This window comes from Abramis brama (assembly GCF_963993115.1).
Source record: "Abramis brama genome assembly, chromosome: 2".
Classification (NCBI taxonomy): domain Eukaryota; kingdom Metazoa; phylum Chordata; class Actinopteri; order Cypriniformes; family Leuciscidae; genus Abramis; species Abramis brama.
In genome coordinates this window covers 44,659,653-44,678,581 of record NC_139964.1, presented here as the reverse complement: position 1 = coordinate 44,678,581, position 18,929 = coordinate 44,659,653, and the positions used below count along the sequence as shown (strand labels likewise).

General features: G+C 40.2%; 1 protein-coding gene and 1 long non-coding RNA gene across 2 annotated transcripts in view; one reads left to right on the top strand and one right to left on the bottom strand.

The window, feature by feature from the left end:
* Positions 1-18,929, top strand: part of nalf1a (NALCN channel auxiliary factor 1a) — a gene marked incomplete at both ends in the record, with an annotated part of 253,860 nt that overhangs the window by 220,816 nt on the left and 14,115 nt on the right. The window lies entirely within an intron of this gene.
* Positions 12,721-17,294, bottom strand: LOC311078258. The gene is made up of 5 exons (XR_014605099.1): positions 17,110-17,294; positions 16,971-17,011; positions 16,289-16,353; positions 14,594-14,695; positions 12,721-13,135 (listed from the first exon to the last, which is right to left on the bottom strand). It is a non-coding gene; the product is annotated as an uncharacterized lncRNA (long non-coding RNA).

Genomic DNA, 18,929 nt, shown 5'->3' with positions numbered 1-18,929 from the left:
GTGCAATGATACAGTGATGGGTACAGACAAGGATTGTGGGGAATGCAGTTCATAATGTGGATGACACCGTGGGGAAGAGGACCTCTAGTGGACACCCAGGGAACACAAACCAGACACTGTGACAGAAAGCCTGTAGTACTTTTTATTAACATGTTTAACATAATCTTTACATTGACAAGGCATAGGTAACATTAACGTCTTGGTTACGACTGTAACTATGGTTCCTGAAAAAGGAATGAGATACTGCATCAGGAAGTTTACTGCACTATGGCAACGTCTCTGCATGATTGCGTCTTTAGGCTTGTATGAAATCAGTCCAATGGCGTGACGGAACTTCATAGGTGGGTGTTATAATGACCAGGAAGCTATAAAGCAAACCCAGACTAAACAATGTTTGTTAGGCTAAAGCAAGTTGGTCACAGGCACACCAAAACTATGGCAGGGTGACGTAGCGTCTAATTCCCTTTTCAGGGAACCATGGTTACAGTCGTAACCGAGACATTCCCTTTCAAGGGAACAAGCGCTGTGTCGGAAGTTTATGATGCTATGGGAACATTCATGCCCACTCCGCCATAATTACAAGTGCCTGTCTTGTGTGAAATCGAGTGAGCACAACTAAGACAACAGCACCTGGGACCCTAGGGTGGAGCCCAGATCAAGGTCATAGAACCTGACGAATGTGTGCGGAGAGGACCAGCCCGTCGCATCACATTCATCCTGAAGAAAAGCCCCTGATAGTAAGACTTTAGGAGCCGCTATACTCCTAGTTGAGTGGGCCCGGACAGTCAAAGGTGAAGGCTGGCCAGCCGACCCATATGCAAAAGAGAGAGCCTCGACTAGCCACTTGCTCATTCTCTGCTTAGAAGCTGGGTGCTCTTTTCTGTGTGACCCAAAACACACAAACAGCTGATCAGTTTTACGCCACAGGGCAGCTCTGTGGATATAAGCATCTAGTGCCCTGACTGGGCAAAGCAGATTCAGTTTGCAAAGTAAGAGTGACCGCAGACTCCCCTGGTGATTTATGTAGGCGACCATGTATGTATTGTCTGTCTGGACAAGAACATGATGACCCCCTGAGGTCAGAGAAGAAGTTACTCTTTGCCAGAAAAGCAGACATAATTTTTCGAGGCAGTTTATGTGCCATGAGAGATGATGACCCCACCACAGACCTTGAGTCGAACGACCATCTAGGATCACCCCCCGGCCTGTGAGCGAAGCATCCGTCGTAAGCATTTTGTGATGACAAGGAGCTCCCAGCACAGGACCCTGGGACAAGAAGCAGGGATTCCTCCACATAACCAAGGTACCAAGGGATCTGATCGTAACCTTGATCATGCAAAACGGGTCACCCCTCTGGGAAACCATTGGTCTTGAGCCACCACTGCAAGGGTCTTGTGTACAGCAGGTCAAAAGGTATCACGTTTGATGCTGCTGTCATCAAACCCAACAGATTCTGAAACTGCTTGACAGTGAGTGACTGGCCCACCTTCAGTTCTTTCACGACTGCGAGGATCGAATCAGAAGTGCCAGCATTGTTGTCGAATCCCATAATACGCCCAGTAATTATTCTTTCTCTGTGCTGGAGAAGGTTCAGCCTCAACCCCAGCTCTTTCATGTGGGTGAGAATGACATCTTAATATTGAGCACTTGAGCCAAGTGCTTCGCCCGCAAAAGCAAACCTAAGGAACTTCCTGTTTTGTGAATGGATGGATACATGGAATTATGTATGGCCATGATACATGGCCTCTCCGATTGGTGATTCCTGTGAGCACAGTCCGCACACATACGGACGTGTAGAGAAGAGGAGACCACCGACAGACAGAGAGATCCCAGGAATGTCCAGCAATAGAAAAGTACTGGGTCCAACAGGCGAACAGTCATGCACCGACCCCCACATCTAGGCTTCCTGAACAAAGATCACTGGTAAGCAAAACAGAGAACACAAACAGACAAGGAACGCACACGTGACATGTAACAATCCACTGATAACACTGGTAGACACAGCTGGGAATATAAAGGGTAGGGGAAACGAGTGACAGGTGAGGAAGATCAGCTCGTGATTGTGCTAATTGCCCACATCACGAGCTGCAGAAATGGCAGGACAAAACCAAACAACAGAGAGGGGCCGGTGACACACCCTGACCCGTGACAGAACCCCTCCCCTCAGGGACGCCTCCTGGCGTCCCCGGAGGACTCACCATGACACCGATGGAATTGGTCAATAAGAGCACGGTCCAGCACGTCACAAGCCGGAATCCAGCATCTCTCCTCCGGACCATAACCCTCCCAGTCTACCAGATATTGATGACCTCTATCCCTCCGTCTCACATCAAGAAGTCGTCGCACCATGTAGGCGGCTAACCCCTCGATGAATCTGGGAGGCGGCAGAGCAGAGGTCTGGGGCTGAAGTGGGGAGCGAAACAGGCTTGATCTTGGAAACGTGAAACACCGGGTGAATTCTCTTAAGATGGGGGGGTAATTTGAGCCGAACAGTCACCGGGTTAAGCACCTTGGTTATAATGTACGGTCCAATAAATTTGGGTCCCAGTTTACGTGCGGGAAGTTTGAGGGGAATGTCCTTGGTTGACAACCAAACCCTTTGACCACACACGTAAAGTGGGGGCCTAGAACAGTGACGGTCCGCCGACGCCTTGTTCCTTTCACCAGTCTGGGAAAGGGCTTCTCTGGCGATCCTCCACGTACGAAGGCATCTCTGATTGAACGTCTGCACGGATGGAACAATGACGTCGGTCTCTTGGGAGGGAAATAACGGGGGCTGGTAGCCTAAACAGCACTGGAAGGGCGATAATCCCGTAGACGAGAGCAGGAGTGAGTTATGTGCGTACTCGACCATGGTTAATCTAGAAGTCGATGGCTCTGCCGACGCCACACAGCGCAGGACTCTCTCCAAGTCCTGATTTGCTCGCTCAGCCTGACTGTTAGTCTGCGGATGGTAACCGGAAGATAAACTCGCAGTCGCCCCCAACTGTCGACAGAATTCTGTCCAAAATCTAGACACAAATTGGGGACCCCTGTCAGAGACCACGTCCACCGGGAGGCCATGGATGCAAAAAACGTGGTCTAAGACAATGGCCGCTGTGTCCCTCGCTGAAGGCAATTTGGGGAGGGGAATGAAATGAACGGCCTTCGAGAACCTGTCCACCACAGTAAGGACCACGGTATTGCCACTAGACGGGGGTAGACCTGTGACAAAGTCCATGGCTATGTGTGACCAGGGTCTCGAAGGGATAGACAGTGGCCGGAGTAGCCCTGCTGAGGGTCGATTCGAGCCCTTACCCACCGCACACAACGGACAAGCTGAAACGAACTCTCGAGCGTCCCGCACTATCAAAGGCCACCAGAACCGTTGCTTGATTAACGAACATGTTCGAGTTGCTCCCGGGTGGCAAGACTGGATGAGTGACCCCACTGAAGTACGCTAGTTCGGACCGGCTCCGGCACAAACAACAGACTCGCTGGACACCCTGCAGGAATCGTGATGTCGCGTAACGCCTCACGGACCCTGGACTCCACCCCCCCAAGCAACCGCCGCGACCACCCGGTTGGGAGGCACGATGGTTACTGGAGAAGTGGATCCAGCCTCTACTTCAAAAATCCGTGACAGCGCATCAGGCTTACCGTTCTTACTACCGGGGCGATACGAGATGTTAAAATCAAATCGGCCGAAAAATAATGCCCTGCGAGCCTGCCGAGAATTTAGTCTCTTAGCGGAATGGATGTACTCTAAGTTCTTATGGTCGGTCCAAACTATGAACGGAACCCCCGCGCCTTCCAACCAGTGACGCCACTCCTCCAGCGCCAACTTAACAGCCAGTAACTCCTTATTCCCTATGTCGTAATTCCGTTCCGAAGGAGTTAGACGATGAGAAAAAAAAGCGCATGGGTGTATTCTGTCGTCCGAAGGGGACCTCTGAGACAAAATTGTCCCCACTCCTACCTCCGACACATCCACCTCCACAACGAATTGACAAGACGGGTCAGGGTTGGTGAGAATGGGAGCCGAAACAAAGCGGCTCTTTAACCCCCTGGGGTCGGCGGTATCGCCGGCGATACCAGCTCGCTTTTTTTCTTATCAGTTCAAAAGAGATTCAAAAATACTCTGTTGACTTTGATTTTACAAACAAATTTCATACATCAATCGATCCTGTTAACCCTTGTGTGGTGTTCATATTTTTGTTACTCAGCCAGTGCTCGTGGGTCTGGTGGACCCGCTGCATTTTTGGGTTTTTAATTCAACACAATCAAAAATGTTATGTTAAAATACTCAACAGATGTTTACTTCATCCCAATTACAAGCAAAATAAACAGCATATATGGTTAATATTTTCTCTTTACCTTTGTTAGATCACATTTAAGAATTGCAACCTCGTGTGGGAATCTTGCACTCTTTCACACTTACACACAATCTCTCTCTCACACGCACACACACACTCACACACACACACAATCATGCACACACATACACACACCCACAACACACACACAGACACACACAAAACACACACACACCCACAACACACACACACTTGGATATGTGGTGTACGGTCACTCTCCATAGGTATAATGGTTTTTCTAATGCACAAACTGTATAATCTATCCCCCTACACTAACCCTACCCCTAAACCTACCAATCACAAAAAACTTTTGGCATTTTTTGAATTTCAAAAAACACCATTTAGTATGTTTTAGTATGAGGACACAGATGTCGTCATAAACCATGTTAACGTTGTAATACCCATGTCATTATACACATTTGTGTCTTCATAAACCATATACAAGAACATACACAGACTAACAGCAGGCCCTGACAGGAGGAGGACAGAGTATAGGTAAACAGGACCTACAATTTCCACACTTTTATTAGCCCCGGGTCCAGTGGACCCGAACATCCTGTGTGTAATATAAATGTGTAGGGGGGGTGTACAGTGTGTTTTCATTGAAAATGTGTTCTGATATATATTCCTCACAGAAAATGAGCCAAGGCCAATGAGTCTCAGTTTGAAAAAATAATTAATTGTATCATTTTTCTTTTGATAAAAAATGAAAACGGGTCCAACAGACCCGAACACCATACAAGGGTTAAGTGTGTATTATTTTTGTGTATACTCACAATAAAAACAAAGTGTTGTGCTTTTTGAAAAAATAAAGAAAAATAAACATGATGCGAGTTCTGCCTACTCTGTGTCAGTGAAGTCAATTCTGAAACGCGTCCGAAAATGAACTGTAACTCAGCGAATACTCAGTCAAACAGGCATACAGACACACAGGCATGAAGCTTGAATTCTCTTCTTTTAAATGAAGTAATTTTTATAAAAAACAAATATTCACAGTTTATGTAATGTGTATGAAAAGAGAGAGATGTCAGTCGTTCTCATCTAAGCTCATTATGTTTTAATGTGACTCCGCCCACGGAGAGCGCGCACTATTCAAACGCAAATGATCTGAGGACGCAAACCTGTGAAACGCCCACATCAGCTGGATAACACACACCGTGAGTTCACTTTCAGACTCATGTACTTTACGATGCTGTGAGGAATAATACTATCTTAATAATAATCCTGGAAAATTTACCTCAGAAGTGCTGGAAGTTTCCTTTCGAGGACCAACAGATCCAGATGAGGAATAGGTCAGTTATATATTTGCTTTGTTCTAATCGCAATATTGTCTGTACACGCAAAAAGACTGTATATATGAATCACGTTCCTGCTTGTGAATGAATGAATGCACAGATGCGCGCTGTTGTGTAGCTACTACAGCTGGCAAAAATACTGTTTCAAAATTAATCGCGTTTTTGTGTGTGAATGAATGAACAGCTTTTACCGAACTCTATTGCTATACTGAGATGAGTAAAAATCGACTAGAAAAATCAGAGAGATTATAAAGTTTTTACTGTAAAATACTGCCACATCAAATAAGCTTATAATGTTGCCAATTTCTGTTCATATATGTTATATATATATATATATATATATATATATATATATATATATATATATGTTTTGTTAAAAATAAAGTCATCAACTAAGATGTTATAGTGTTTGTTAATATGATAAAATGTATACTTTAGGTTTTACAAAGAAAGATTACACTGGAAAATTGTTGTTGTTAAAAATTTTATTGTTGTTGTAATTGTATAACCTTTTTAATAAAATAGCAAATATATATATATATATATATATATATATATATATATATATATATATATACAAGGATAGATGTAAACAAACTCTTAAAAGGTCAATATAAGCCTTCTCTTTAAATAATTTGTATTGTGTTTTATTAGTGACACATTTGAGTAGAGAATATATTCCAAAACTTTCGGAAAATACAGTATGAGAACAATTAACTGCACAATTACTAGAAATGTTTACCTTGGATATTATACAATTTGCAAGCACAATTTGTGAAAAAAACAACAACTGTGTTTCCAACTGTGAACCAATTATATATATATATATATATATATATATATATATATATATATATATATATATATATATATATGAAGAGTTCAGATGCAAAAGCCTCTAAGTGCCATCTGAAATGTTCTTCTAGAATGATAATTTTTATCAAGCTCGTATGTTTAAGTTCAGTAATTTCACTTAAATGGCAATGAAAATTACCTATGAATTGTCATTTAAGTTAAATTACTGAACTTAAATATACAAGCTTGATAAAAATGATCATTCTAGAAGAAAATTTCAGATGGCACTTAAGAGGCTTTTGCATCTGAACTCTTCATATATATATATATATATATATATATATATATACAGTGAGGAAAATAAGTATTTGAACACCCTGCTATTTTGCAAGTTCTCCCACTTGGAAATCATGGAGGGGTCTGAAATTGTCATCGTAGGTGCATGTCCACTGTGAGAGACATAATCTAAAAAAAAAAAAATCCAGAAATCACAATATATGATTTTTTAACTATTTATTTGTATGATACAGCTGCAAATAAGTATTTGAACACCTGTCTATCAGCTAGAATTCTGACCCTCAAAGACCTGTTAGTCTGCCTTTAAAATGTCCACCTCCACTCCACTTTATTATCCTAAATTAGATGCACCTGTTTGAGGTCGTTAGCTGCATAAAGACACCTGTCCACCCCATACAATCAGTAAGAATCCAACTACTAACATGGCCAAGACCAAAGAGCTGTCCAAAGACACTAGAGACAAAATTGTACACCTCCACAAGGCTGGAAAGGGCTACGGGGAAATTGCCAAGCAGCTTGGTGAAAAAAGGTCCACTGTTGGAGGAATCATTCGAAAATGGAAGAAGCTAAACATGACTGTCAATCTCCCTCGGACTGGGGCTCCATGCAAGATCTCACCTCGTGGGGTCTCAATGATCCTAAGAAAGGTGAGAAATCAGCCCAGAACTACACGGGAGGAGCTGGTCAATGACCTGAAAAGAGCTGGGACCACCGTTTCCAAGGTTACTGTTGGTAATACACTAAGATGTCATGGTTTGAAATCATGCATGGCACGGAAGGTTCCCCTGCTTAAACCAGCACATGTCAAGGCCCGTCTTAAGTTTGCCAATGACCATTTGGATGATCCAGAGGAGTCATGGGAGAAAGTCATGTGGTCAGATGAGACCAAAATAGAACTTTTTGGTCATAATTCCACTAAACGTGTTTGGAGGAAGAAGAATGATGAGTACCATCCCAAGAACACCATCCCTACTGTGAAGCATGGGGGTGGTAGCATCATGCTTTGGGGGTGTTTTTCTGCACATGGGACAGGGCGACTGCACTGTATTAAGGAGAGGATGACCGGGGCCATGTATTGCAATATTTTGGGGAACAACCTCCTTCCCTCAGTTAGAGCATTGAAGATGGGTCGAGGCTGGGTCTTCCAACATGACAATGACCCGAAGCACACAGCCAGGATAACCAAGGAGTGGCTCTGTAAGAAGCATATCAAGGTTCTGGCGTGGCCTAGCCAGTCTCCAGACCTAAACCCAATAGAGAATCTTTGGAGGGAGCTCAAACTCCGTGTTTCTCAGCGACAGCCCAGAAACCTGACTGATCTAGAGAAGATCTATGTGGAGGAGTGGGCCAAAATCCCTCCTGCAGTGTGTGCAAACGTGGTGAAAAACTACAGGAAACGTTTGACTTCTGTAATTGCAAACAAAGGCTACTGTACCAAATATTAACATTGATTTTCTCAGGTGTTCAAATACTTATTTGCAGCTGTATCATACAAATAAATAGTTAAAAAATCATACATAGTGATTTCTGGGTTTTTTTTTTTTTTTGATTATGTCTCTCACAGTGGACATGCACCTACGATGACAATTTCAGACCCCTCCATGATTTCTAAGTGGGAGAACTTGCAAAATAGCAGGGTGTTCAAATACTTATTTTTCTCACTGTATATAGTCATTGCATTCTTTCTTGTGGCTCAGTGACACACTTGAATGAAAGGCTCATTAAGTATGCAGCCCCATTATGCGGGGCATTGTATTCTCAGGTGTGAACTACTCTATATGCATGATGGTGTTGGATCATTGACGCCCACTCGCATAGTGCCTTTCCAAACAAAAAGTGTCTTACAAAATTTAAATCAATGTATTGTTTTATGTGAATGATTAGGAAGGATGATTTTCACATCATTTTGAAGAAAAAACTCTAGGCGACAAAATGCATTATTCAGAAGTCTTATGGACACATATTTAGTATGTGTTGTGTGGCCTTATTTCAGAAACTTTCATTTTTATTTTTTTCAATAACCATGCATAAACATTATTCTCTCAAAAATACAAACATGTACATACATGTTGCTCACATATTATGGCAGCCCTGTTTGTGCTAAATAGAGTGTAATTACACCTTTGCCATTAATATGTTTATAAGCAACTGAAAAAAAGCACAAATGTAAGGGCATGTCAGAACATCTCAAGGACCCCAAAAACACCTCAGACCCCAGAGGGTTAAGGTTTCGAATGCCTCCTGAGCCTGCGTTGACCAACAGAATCGAATTCGTGTGGAGGTGAGATTCGTCAGCAGTAGGGTGACCTGACTAAAACCCCGAATGAAAGCCTGTAAAAATTGGCGAACCCCAGAAAACGCTGGACCGCCTTGCGATTCTCTGGGGTAGGCCAATCAGCAACCGCCTTTACCTTAGCCGGATCCATTCAGATGCCTTCAGGCGACAGAATGAAACCCAGGAACGGAACCGACCGTGCGTGAAACTTACACTTCTCCACCTTGGCAAATAAACGATTCTCGAGCAGCCGCTGTAGCACTTGCCTGACGTGCTGGACATGGTCGCACTCGTTCTGGGAGAAGATCAGGATGTCGTCGAGATACACAAATACAAACCGGTCGACCATGTCTCTGAGCATGTCATTCACGAGTGCCTGGAAGACCGCCGGGGAGTTTGAGAGTCCAAAAGGCATGACCAAATACTGTGGGGGTATTAAAAGCGGTCTTCCATTCATCCCCCTCCCTAATCCGAACCAGGTGATAAGCATTGCGTAAGTCCAACTTCTTAAAGATGGTCGCCCCCTGCAAGAGTTCGAACGCTGAAGACATCAACGGCAAAGGGTGGCTATTCTTTACTGTGATGTCATTCAGCCCTTGAAAATCTATACAAGGACGCAGCGACCCATCCTTCTTCCCCATGAAGAAGAACCCCGCCCCAGCTGGGGAGGAAGAGGGACGAATTATACCGGCTAGCAGAGAATCGTTGATGTATCTTTCCATGGCCTCCCTCTCAGGACCAGAGAGCGAGTAGAGGCGCCCCTTAGGCGGAGAAGTGCCAGGAAATAATTCAATCACACAGTCGTACGGGCGGTGCGGAGGGAGAGATGAAGCTCGGGACTTACTGAACACCGCTCTTAAGACATGGTAAACCTCCGGTACATCCGCCAGGTTCACCGGTTCCTCCTGTAGGGTAGAAACAGACATTAAAGGAGATTATGCAGACATTAAACAATGAGACAGACAGAAAGGGCTCCATGCCAACACTGAGTTAAGAATCCAATCAATGTGTGGGTTATGTTTAACCAGCCAGGTGTGCCCCAACACTACTGGAGCGGAAGGAGAGTGTATGAGGAGGAAATGAATCTCCTCGGTATGATTGCCCGAAATAGTAAGGTTGACTAGCTTAGTGGAATGGGTAATCTCAGTGAGAGGGGTACCACATAGGGTTCTGGCTGAAATCGGTTCGGCCAGGAGAGAACGTGTAATGCCCAAGCGCTCAGCCAGTTTAATGTCCATAAAATCACCCTCCGCTCCAGAATCAATAAGTGCAGACACTTGATGGTTAATCCCCTCCAACTGTAGAAAAGCCGGAGGAATGGAACAACCACCAGATGGCAGTTGTGTGTTGGTGACGCTCACCATCCTCTGTCCCTTAAACGGAGAACATCGTTTCTTTATGGGACATTCAGCCGCCATGTGACCCGCCTCTCCGCAGTAGAGACACAAGTTATTTGCCATGCGATGACGGCGCTCCGTGACGGTTAGATGGGCTCTCCCGATCTGCATGGGCTCCTCCTCCGAGAATAACAAGTGTTGTGAAGTAGCCCCTCTCGTGACTGGTGTGTTGTTGATGACGTCATGAGCGTCTGGGCGTGGAGGGAGATCCGGTTATTGACCGGAATGGCGAAATCAATCAACCCGTCGAGTGATGTAGTTCCAAGGAATAAATCTCATCCTTGATGTGTTCCGCTAAGCCATGAAGAAAGTGGTCCCACTGTGCTTTGGGATTCCACCCACAGGATGCCGCGAGTGTACGGAACTCGATTGAATACTCCGATACGGAGCGAGTCCTCTGCTGCATCATCGTCAATGCTCGTGCTGCCTCGGTCGCCAACGCTGACCGATCAAAGACCTTGCGAAGCTCCTGAGAGAATCCCTCATAAGATCTGCAGCACTCGTTCTCATTGTCCCACATGGCTGTTCCCCACTCTCTCGCAAGCCCAGCCAGGTGCATGATCACAAACGCAACCCTGGACCTCTCCGTCAGAAAACAGGAAGGCTGGAGTGAAAAAGTCAATGAGCATTGTGAGAGAAATGAGTGACACGAATTAGGCTCACCAGAGTAGGAAGCAGGTGGGTTGAGTCGAGGTTCGGATCGGCGAGGCACTACCACCTCAGCGTTAGGTGGATCAGGTGTTGTAGGAACCACGGGAGAGCTGGTCTGCAGCTGTTCAAGCCGATGAGTAATCGCAGCTAGCTGCTGTGACATCTCTGTCATGGCCTGACAAGAAGCCGTTAATTCCTCCTGCTGTCATCCTAGCAGAACGCCCTGTTGAGTAATGGCCCGACGCAGTTCCGTCTCCTCTGCTGAGTCCATTAGGTCAGTGGATTCTGTCGGGTAGGCCTGGTGTATAGAGATGAGGAGGACTCAAATGCAGTGATGAGAAGTGAAAAGTTTATTAGTAAACTTCGTGAACAATATAAAGTTCAGTGACACAGTGAACAAATGTTAAGCCTCTCCGATTGGTGGTTCCTGTGAGCACAGCCCGCACACATACGGACTGTTTCAGCCTTGTACATTTCTTTAATTCATGATGAAACAGCCAAATGCTATTCAAAGCATTTGATGAAGTGAAGTTTTTAAACGGCTTTTAAAAACTGCTTTATTTTTATATTTATTTATTTATTTAGTGTGTGTGTGTGTGTGTGTGTGTGTGTGTGTAATGAACCAGTTTGCTCATTTAAACTTTTCACAAACCTTTTAAAACATGATGGAACAATGCAATGTCTTACATCCATTTGACTAACCGCTCTACTTTCAATGCTGGAGCTGTTAGTTATAAAATTTGATGAATATTCAGTTCTTTAAAAAAGAACACTTTATTTTATAGTCCTGTTTCGCATGTACATACCCAGCTAGAAATTTTTTGTTCTAAAAATGTTCTAAGAACATTAGCATGTATTGTTCTATAAATGTTTTCAGCGGCTAGTTTTATTTTTGTTCCCAGAATGTTCTTTTAAAAGTTTGGAGAACATTCTTTAAAAACATTATTAAAATGTTTAGTAGTAACATTCTTTTAACATTATTCTCTAACGTTATTAGAAAGTTTTCAGCGGCTAGTTTTATTTTTGTTCTTAGAATGTTCTTTTAAAAGTTTGGAGAACATTCTTTAAAAACATTATTAAAATGTTTAGTAGTAACATTCTTTTAACATTATTCTTTAACGTTCTTAGAAAGTTTTCAGCGGCTAGTTTTATTTTTGTTCTTAGAATGTTCTTTTAAAAGTTTGGAGGACATTCTTTAAAAACATTTTTAAAATGTTTAGCGATAACATTCTTATAACATTATTCTCTAACGTTCTTAGAAAGTTTTCAGCGGGTAGTTTTATTTTTGTTCCCAGAATTTTTTCTTTAAATGTTTGGAGAACATTTTCTAAAAACATTATTAAAATGTTTAGTAGTAACATTTTTATAACATTATTCTCTAACGTTCTTATAATGTTTTCAGCGGGTAGTTTTATTTTTGTTCCCAGAATGTTTTTTTAAATGTTTAGAGAACATTTTTTTAAAAACATTATTAAAATGTTTAGTAATAACATTCTTATAACATTATTCTCTAACGTTCTTATAATGTTGTAAGCGGATAGTTTTATTTTTGTTCCCAGAATGTTCTTTTAAATGTTCGGATAACATTATTTAAAAACATTATTCAAATGTTTAGGTGTAACATTCTTACAACATTATTCTCTAACGTTCTTAGAAAGTTTTCAGGGGGTGTTTTTATTTTTGTTCCCAAAATGTTCTCTTAAACATAAAAAATGCTTAGCTATAACATTGTTAAAACATACAATTTTATTAATCTCTAAAATAAAACAAAAATCTAACAGGATTATGAATGGCATCCACATAAATTATTAGAAGTTCTGCGTACAGTAGATGCCCAACATTACATGAAGAACTCAGTAAAGTCCAATGTGCAATCACACGTCTTGACTGCTGTTTGCTCAGAGCGCTCATCATCAGTCTTTGGTTGTCTTGGTTCTTGCAGAAAAAGAATAAAGTCATCTGCATTAATAGGTGTTCTACTGTTCTTCTCTTCTTGTTTTTCAGCTGCTATCCCAGTTAGCAGAATTGAGCTCCATTCTCTGTGTGCATGGTAGAGTTTTTCCTCATAGCCTATAAAAGAAGATCATGCAACAGTGTAAACAAAAATAATACAAATACATATTACATATTAAGATCACAAGCAATATTGACTTTGAAAACTTTCAAAATTAGCCAGCCTAATTATTAATCAGAAATTAATTAGATTAGTTTATTTAAAAGTATAAATATGATACCTTATGAGTATCTATTTTGTTTCTGTAATTTAAAACATATACTTAATCCATTATATACATGTTAATAACACAACTAGAGGCTAAATTATTTTAACAAACTACAAACTTGGCTTGAGAAGTGTTAACCTTGAACTCAGGTCACCTTGAGCACAGCTGCAGCATGTCACAGCACTGCCCACGATGCTTTTGCACTGCTCTGCTCACGAACAGCTCATTTTCATCAGTTATATTGTCTATGGATTGTTACATTTCTTACAGATTTCTGCTTGTTTTAAATCAGATACAGATAAAGTAGAACTGCATTTGAATGCATTGGCGATGGAACAATTTCTAGTGTGATTTAATCATACCTGTGTATCGTCTCTTTGCTATTAGCTAAGCTGTAAGTTTTAGTTACTTCAAAAGCAGAAAGAAATATGCTATAACTTCTGTTTCTACGCAGTTTCTTATTGAGAAATCACAGGACAGTGTTGACACTAACTTTCTGTGCTCCAGTAGGTTTCTGTGTGCGCACAATCTGCATGTTAAATGTGAGCTACTGTCTGTGCATATGAAAGCTTGTTTCCGCCATGGAATACAATTTTTAAAAAAGGTAATTGCGACTCACAATTCAAACTTTTTTTTCTCAGAAGTGCGATATATAAACTCGCAATTGGCTGTTTGAAAGTCAGAATCACAGGATAAATTAGTAAAACCTGAGAAAAAAAAGCAATTCTGGCTTATTTTGTTTTTGCTGTCTTTTCTCATTAATGCACTTCATCAATACAGCCGCTCTTCAGCAGCATTTTAGCTTCATTTGAGAAAAACTATCATCATAAAACACAGAGAGACTCAAATGTCTACACGGCAATCCGTCAAATAAAAGTTTGGTTTAACCTTTGAAGAAAGTTTTGCTTAAATCATTACATTTTAAATAATTGGTTATAGCAATTTAATTAAACCATTAAAATGGAATCAAGAAAACAAAACAAAAAAAAACTTTTGGGAGATGCGAGAGCGAAGTAGTCCAGTGATAATTAACAGGCAGCCATGGTTAATGCAATTTGCAAAGACCCGCCCCCTTTAGTTACTGTTGCTATGTCCAACAAGCCATGGCGCTCTCACGCCACACATCATGTTGTCACGCAATGAAAAATACATTGCGGATCAAAGAAAAAACGTTGAAACGTCTAAACGCCGAGACAAGACAGAGCAGGTTACTTTTGATATGAAACAAAGTCTCAACGTTTAATTTGTGTAATTTCTGTAGAAAAAAAAATATTTTTTGTAAAATAGAAATGTAAAAAATAAATACCTGTCAATCAAACTCCCTCGAAGGGTGAATTCTGAGGGGAGTAAAAAAGACAGCTCACAATTCTGATATTTTCTTGCAATTGTGTGTTCCTGCCTCACAATTCTGAGAGAAAAAACCCCAAAAAAAACGGTAATTTTACTGATGGAAACAGACAGTAAAAAAGTGGACTTCAAAGATTTCTTATTCTGTAGCTCCCTGTGGGATTTTTTTGACAAGTCCATAAAAATGCATCCATCCATGATAAAAGTACTCCACACGGCTCTGGCAGGTTAATAAAGGCGAAAGGTGAAGCGAAGTGATGCGTTCGTGTAAGAAACATATCCATATTTTAGGGCTGGGAATCGATTAAAAAAAAGTAACTGATTATTTACACAATTTGCTGTAATTAAATGCAATTAATTGCATTTCCCCCAAGCTTGTAATCATCAATATTTAAACTTAGAATAACCTAATTAAACAACACAGGAAAAAAGGAACAGAAAATAGCCCTGTATTAAAATAATATTAAACATCAATATATCAATATATTATTATTTTTCAATAATCAATCAACATAATCAATTTAACAATTTATTATTATATATATTTTTTTTACTAATTATCAAAATAAAACATAGTCCTACAAAGCTATTATTACAAGAGCATGTGATCAGAGCAGGTAATTTTACCATTGTTGCCAGCATGACTATACCAGCTCAGTAGGGCTATTTCACAGAAGTCTACTACTGAGAAAATTCACGTTATTTGACTTTGCTTTCCAGTGCATGATCGGTACATGATTGGAGCGTTTGGGCCGTTAACGACAGAGCAGAACACGCAGCGCAAACACGGAGCAGAACATTGAGCAAAGAGCTCAATGTTTGCTCAATGTTGTGTGTGTGTGTCAGTGCGCCGACACACACACACGGAATGGAGAGCGCGGCGCGGAAAAGACCCGCTCATGAAAGCTGCGTGAGAATAAAACCTGATCGCCGAACACGGAGGGGCGGGACGGCATATTTTGCAGCCTTTTCCGCAACAGGAAGTCATTAAAACGAGGCAAAAAAAGTGCTGCGTTAATTGCGTTATTTTTTTTTAACTCGTTATGCATCTCAAATTAATCGCAAAGATTAACGTGTTAATTCCCCCAGCCCTACCATATTTATAACTTTATCGACTTAAATAACTAGCTTCCAGCAGACAGCCATATGCAAGTCAAATTACGCCCAAAGAGTTATAGAGTCAACGCATCGATACGCATACGCGCCTGCAAGGCTACGCATCGCTACACTTCGGCCGCCATTATGCATCTATGCGTAGCAAAATGTGTCGTCCCAGTTTTTGATACGCGACGCACCATTGTATGCAATACTATGCGTTGTTGGTGGGGGCAAAACTGCAAGTTGCTTGCATCCGACGTGTAGACTATAAAAGCCTCTTGTCGATGTATGACGTAGGAGTAGCATAAGCTTTGACGGCTCTCGCGGTTCAAACAAACAGGGCTAGGTAATAAATTCAAGCTCCTCCCACATTTCTCTTTATATGATTCTCTTTAATGATAATTTTTCTAAAAATCTCTGTGGAAAGAAAGTCAGATATAAATCTGGGACAGATATAAATCAGGCACGAGGGAGAAAAAAAGAGATCATTTTTATTTTGGAGTGCATTGTGCCTTTAAAATTGACTACGGTTTTATAAAATGCAGTGGATACTTACTAGTGATGGACTTGTTTCTCTGTTGGTGCCTGTTCTGCTCCGTGAACATTGTTCCAATGCTTGATCTTAAGAAAATTTAAAAAGTGTGTTAATGTGTGTTAACAGACTATTGATCTGGGTGACATAGGACCATTTTTTATGTTTTCCTTAAGTGTTAGGCTATATAAATCTGGAGAACCCTTACTAACATTAACCATGGTTTTGCTACACTAACTAAATGGTAATAAATTATTGTAATCAATCCACCATAAAAACATTGTTTCTACACTTTACTATAATAAAAACCATGGTTAATTTAGCAAAGGACCCTGGGAACATGTCCTAAAAAGTTCTCTCGTTATTTACCGGTACTCCATGTTGTTCCAAAACTGTATGAATTTATTTTGTATAACCTTAATTAAGATATCTTGAGAAATGACTTCACTGTTTTGTTTTTTTTCCATAAAATGGGTTCCAATGTTGTTTTATTCCCAACATTCTTGTGTTTCACAAAAGTAAGTCATACAGGTTTGAAAATAATTTCATTTTGAAAGGACATTTATGTTTGGGTCAGCTAGGCCCGTAAACTCATATCAAGAAGACAGGTAAAATATTGTCTGGAGGGTTTGGACCAGTGTGCCTTTGAGCAGAGTTTACATGTTCTGCCTCTATTTCACGTGTATTTTACTATGACAATACTCACCGCAAGATCGTGTGGCTGGATAATATTTATTCCCAAAATTCCTAGATAATGGGAAACACACACATACAGCAATATTATTAGCTATTTGTATTTACTTACTAAAAGAGACATTTGCAAAAGCTTGCAAAATTTTACTCACCAGCTCAAAAACATAATATGATGATGACTCATCATTTTGACGGTAGGCCGATATCCCGCGATCAACAATATTCAAAAGCCTAGTTTTCATAGTGTGGTTCGAGTTCCTCTCTGTATAAAGACACAATGTTCTCAGTTCACTCATTGTAAAGCTCCTTTTTTTATTTTTTTTTATCAAAAACTAAGTTAGCTGACAATATTTAACGTTACACATGCTTAGCCTGAAACATTGACAGTATGTCACTGCGGTCAAGCCAGCCGCGGTTTGAAAATACACGGTCAAGCCAGCCGCCAAAAAAAAAAAAAGCGTGTGCGCCTATTACTGTGAATACGGTAATTTCAGTAACAGCAGAGAGAACGCGCTTTCAGAGCGCTTAAGTTGCCCAGATCTCTCTCTCTCTCTCTCTCTCTCTCTCTCTCTCTCTCTCTCTCTCTCTCTCTCTCTCTCTCTCTCTCTATCTATCTATCTTTTTTCTTTCTTTTTTTCTCTTTTTCTCTCTTTTTTCTTCTTTATCTATCTATCTATCTATCTATCTATCTATCTATCTATCTATCTATCTATCTTTTTTCTTTCTTTTTTCTCTTTCTCTCTCTTTCTTTTTTATTCTTTTTCTATCTATCTATCTATCTATCTATCTATCTATCTATCTATCTATCTATCTTTTTTCTTTCTTTTCTCTCTCTCTCTCTTTCTTTCTTTCTTTTTTTCTATCTTTTTCTTCTCTATCTATCTATCTATCTATCTATCTATCTATCTATCTTTTTTCTTTCTTTTCTCTCTCTCTCTCTTTCTTTCTTTCTTTCTTTTTTTCTATCTTTTTCTTCTTTATCTATCTATCTATCTATCTATCTATCTATCTATCTATCTTTTTTCTTTCTTTTTTCTCTTTCTCTTTTCTTTTTGTCTTCTTTTTTCTATCTTTTTCTTTTCTCTCTCTTTCTTTTTTCTTTTTCTATCTATCTATCTATCTATCTATCTATCTATCTATCTATCTATCTATCTATCTTTTTTCTTTCTTTTTTCTCTTTCTCTTTTCTTTTTGTCTTCTTTTTTCTATCTTTTTCTTCTCTCTCTCTCTTTCTTTTTTCTTCTTTTTCTATCTATCTATCTATCTATCTATCTATCTATCTATCTATCTATCTGTGAGAGACGATATAATAAGATGCCATATTTCGAGAGTTTCTGTACTTTACTCTGTTATCCTTTTAATTTACACTCATGTTGTCTTTGCAAGTTGTGTATTTCTTTGACTAATGTTTTTTTTTTCTTTATAGGTCACATCTAGAGAATTTTTATGTAGAGGTTTACAACATAATTATTTGCAAAAAAAAGCAGTAAAATAAAGTATACATTCTTTCTAAATACATCTTTTGTTTTTGTTTTTATATATTTTTTTTACTACATTAAAAGTTTCTGAAATTCAATGTCCCATTTTACTGTAGCATTTTGGAGATACGTCAATTTATTCGACTTTGGAGGCCTATAAAGACCTCATTTCTAATAAGTAGAAAAAACTAATGGTAATTTCTTATAGGGGACGTCCCATACAGTATGCACGCCTCATATCAAAACATTTTACTGCAGCATTTTGGAGTTATTTCACATTTTACTACTTCAGAGGCCTATAAAGACCTCATTTCTAATAAGTAGAAAAAACTAATGGTAATTTCTTATAGGGGACGTCCCATACAGTATGCACACCTCATATCAAAACATTTTACTGCAGCATTTTGGAGTTATTTCACATTTTACTACTTCAGAGGCCTATAAAGACCTTATTTCAAATAAGTAGAAAAAAGTAATGGTCAGTTCTTATAGGG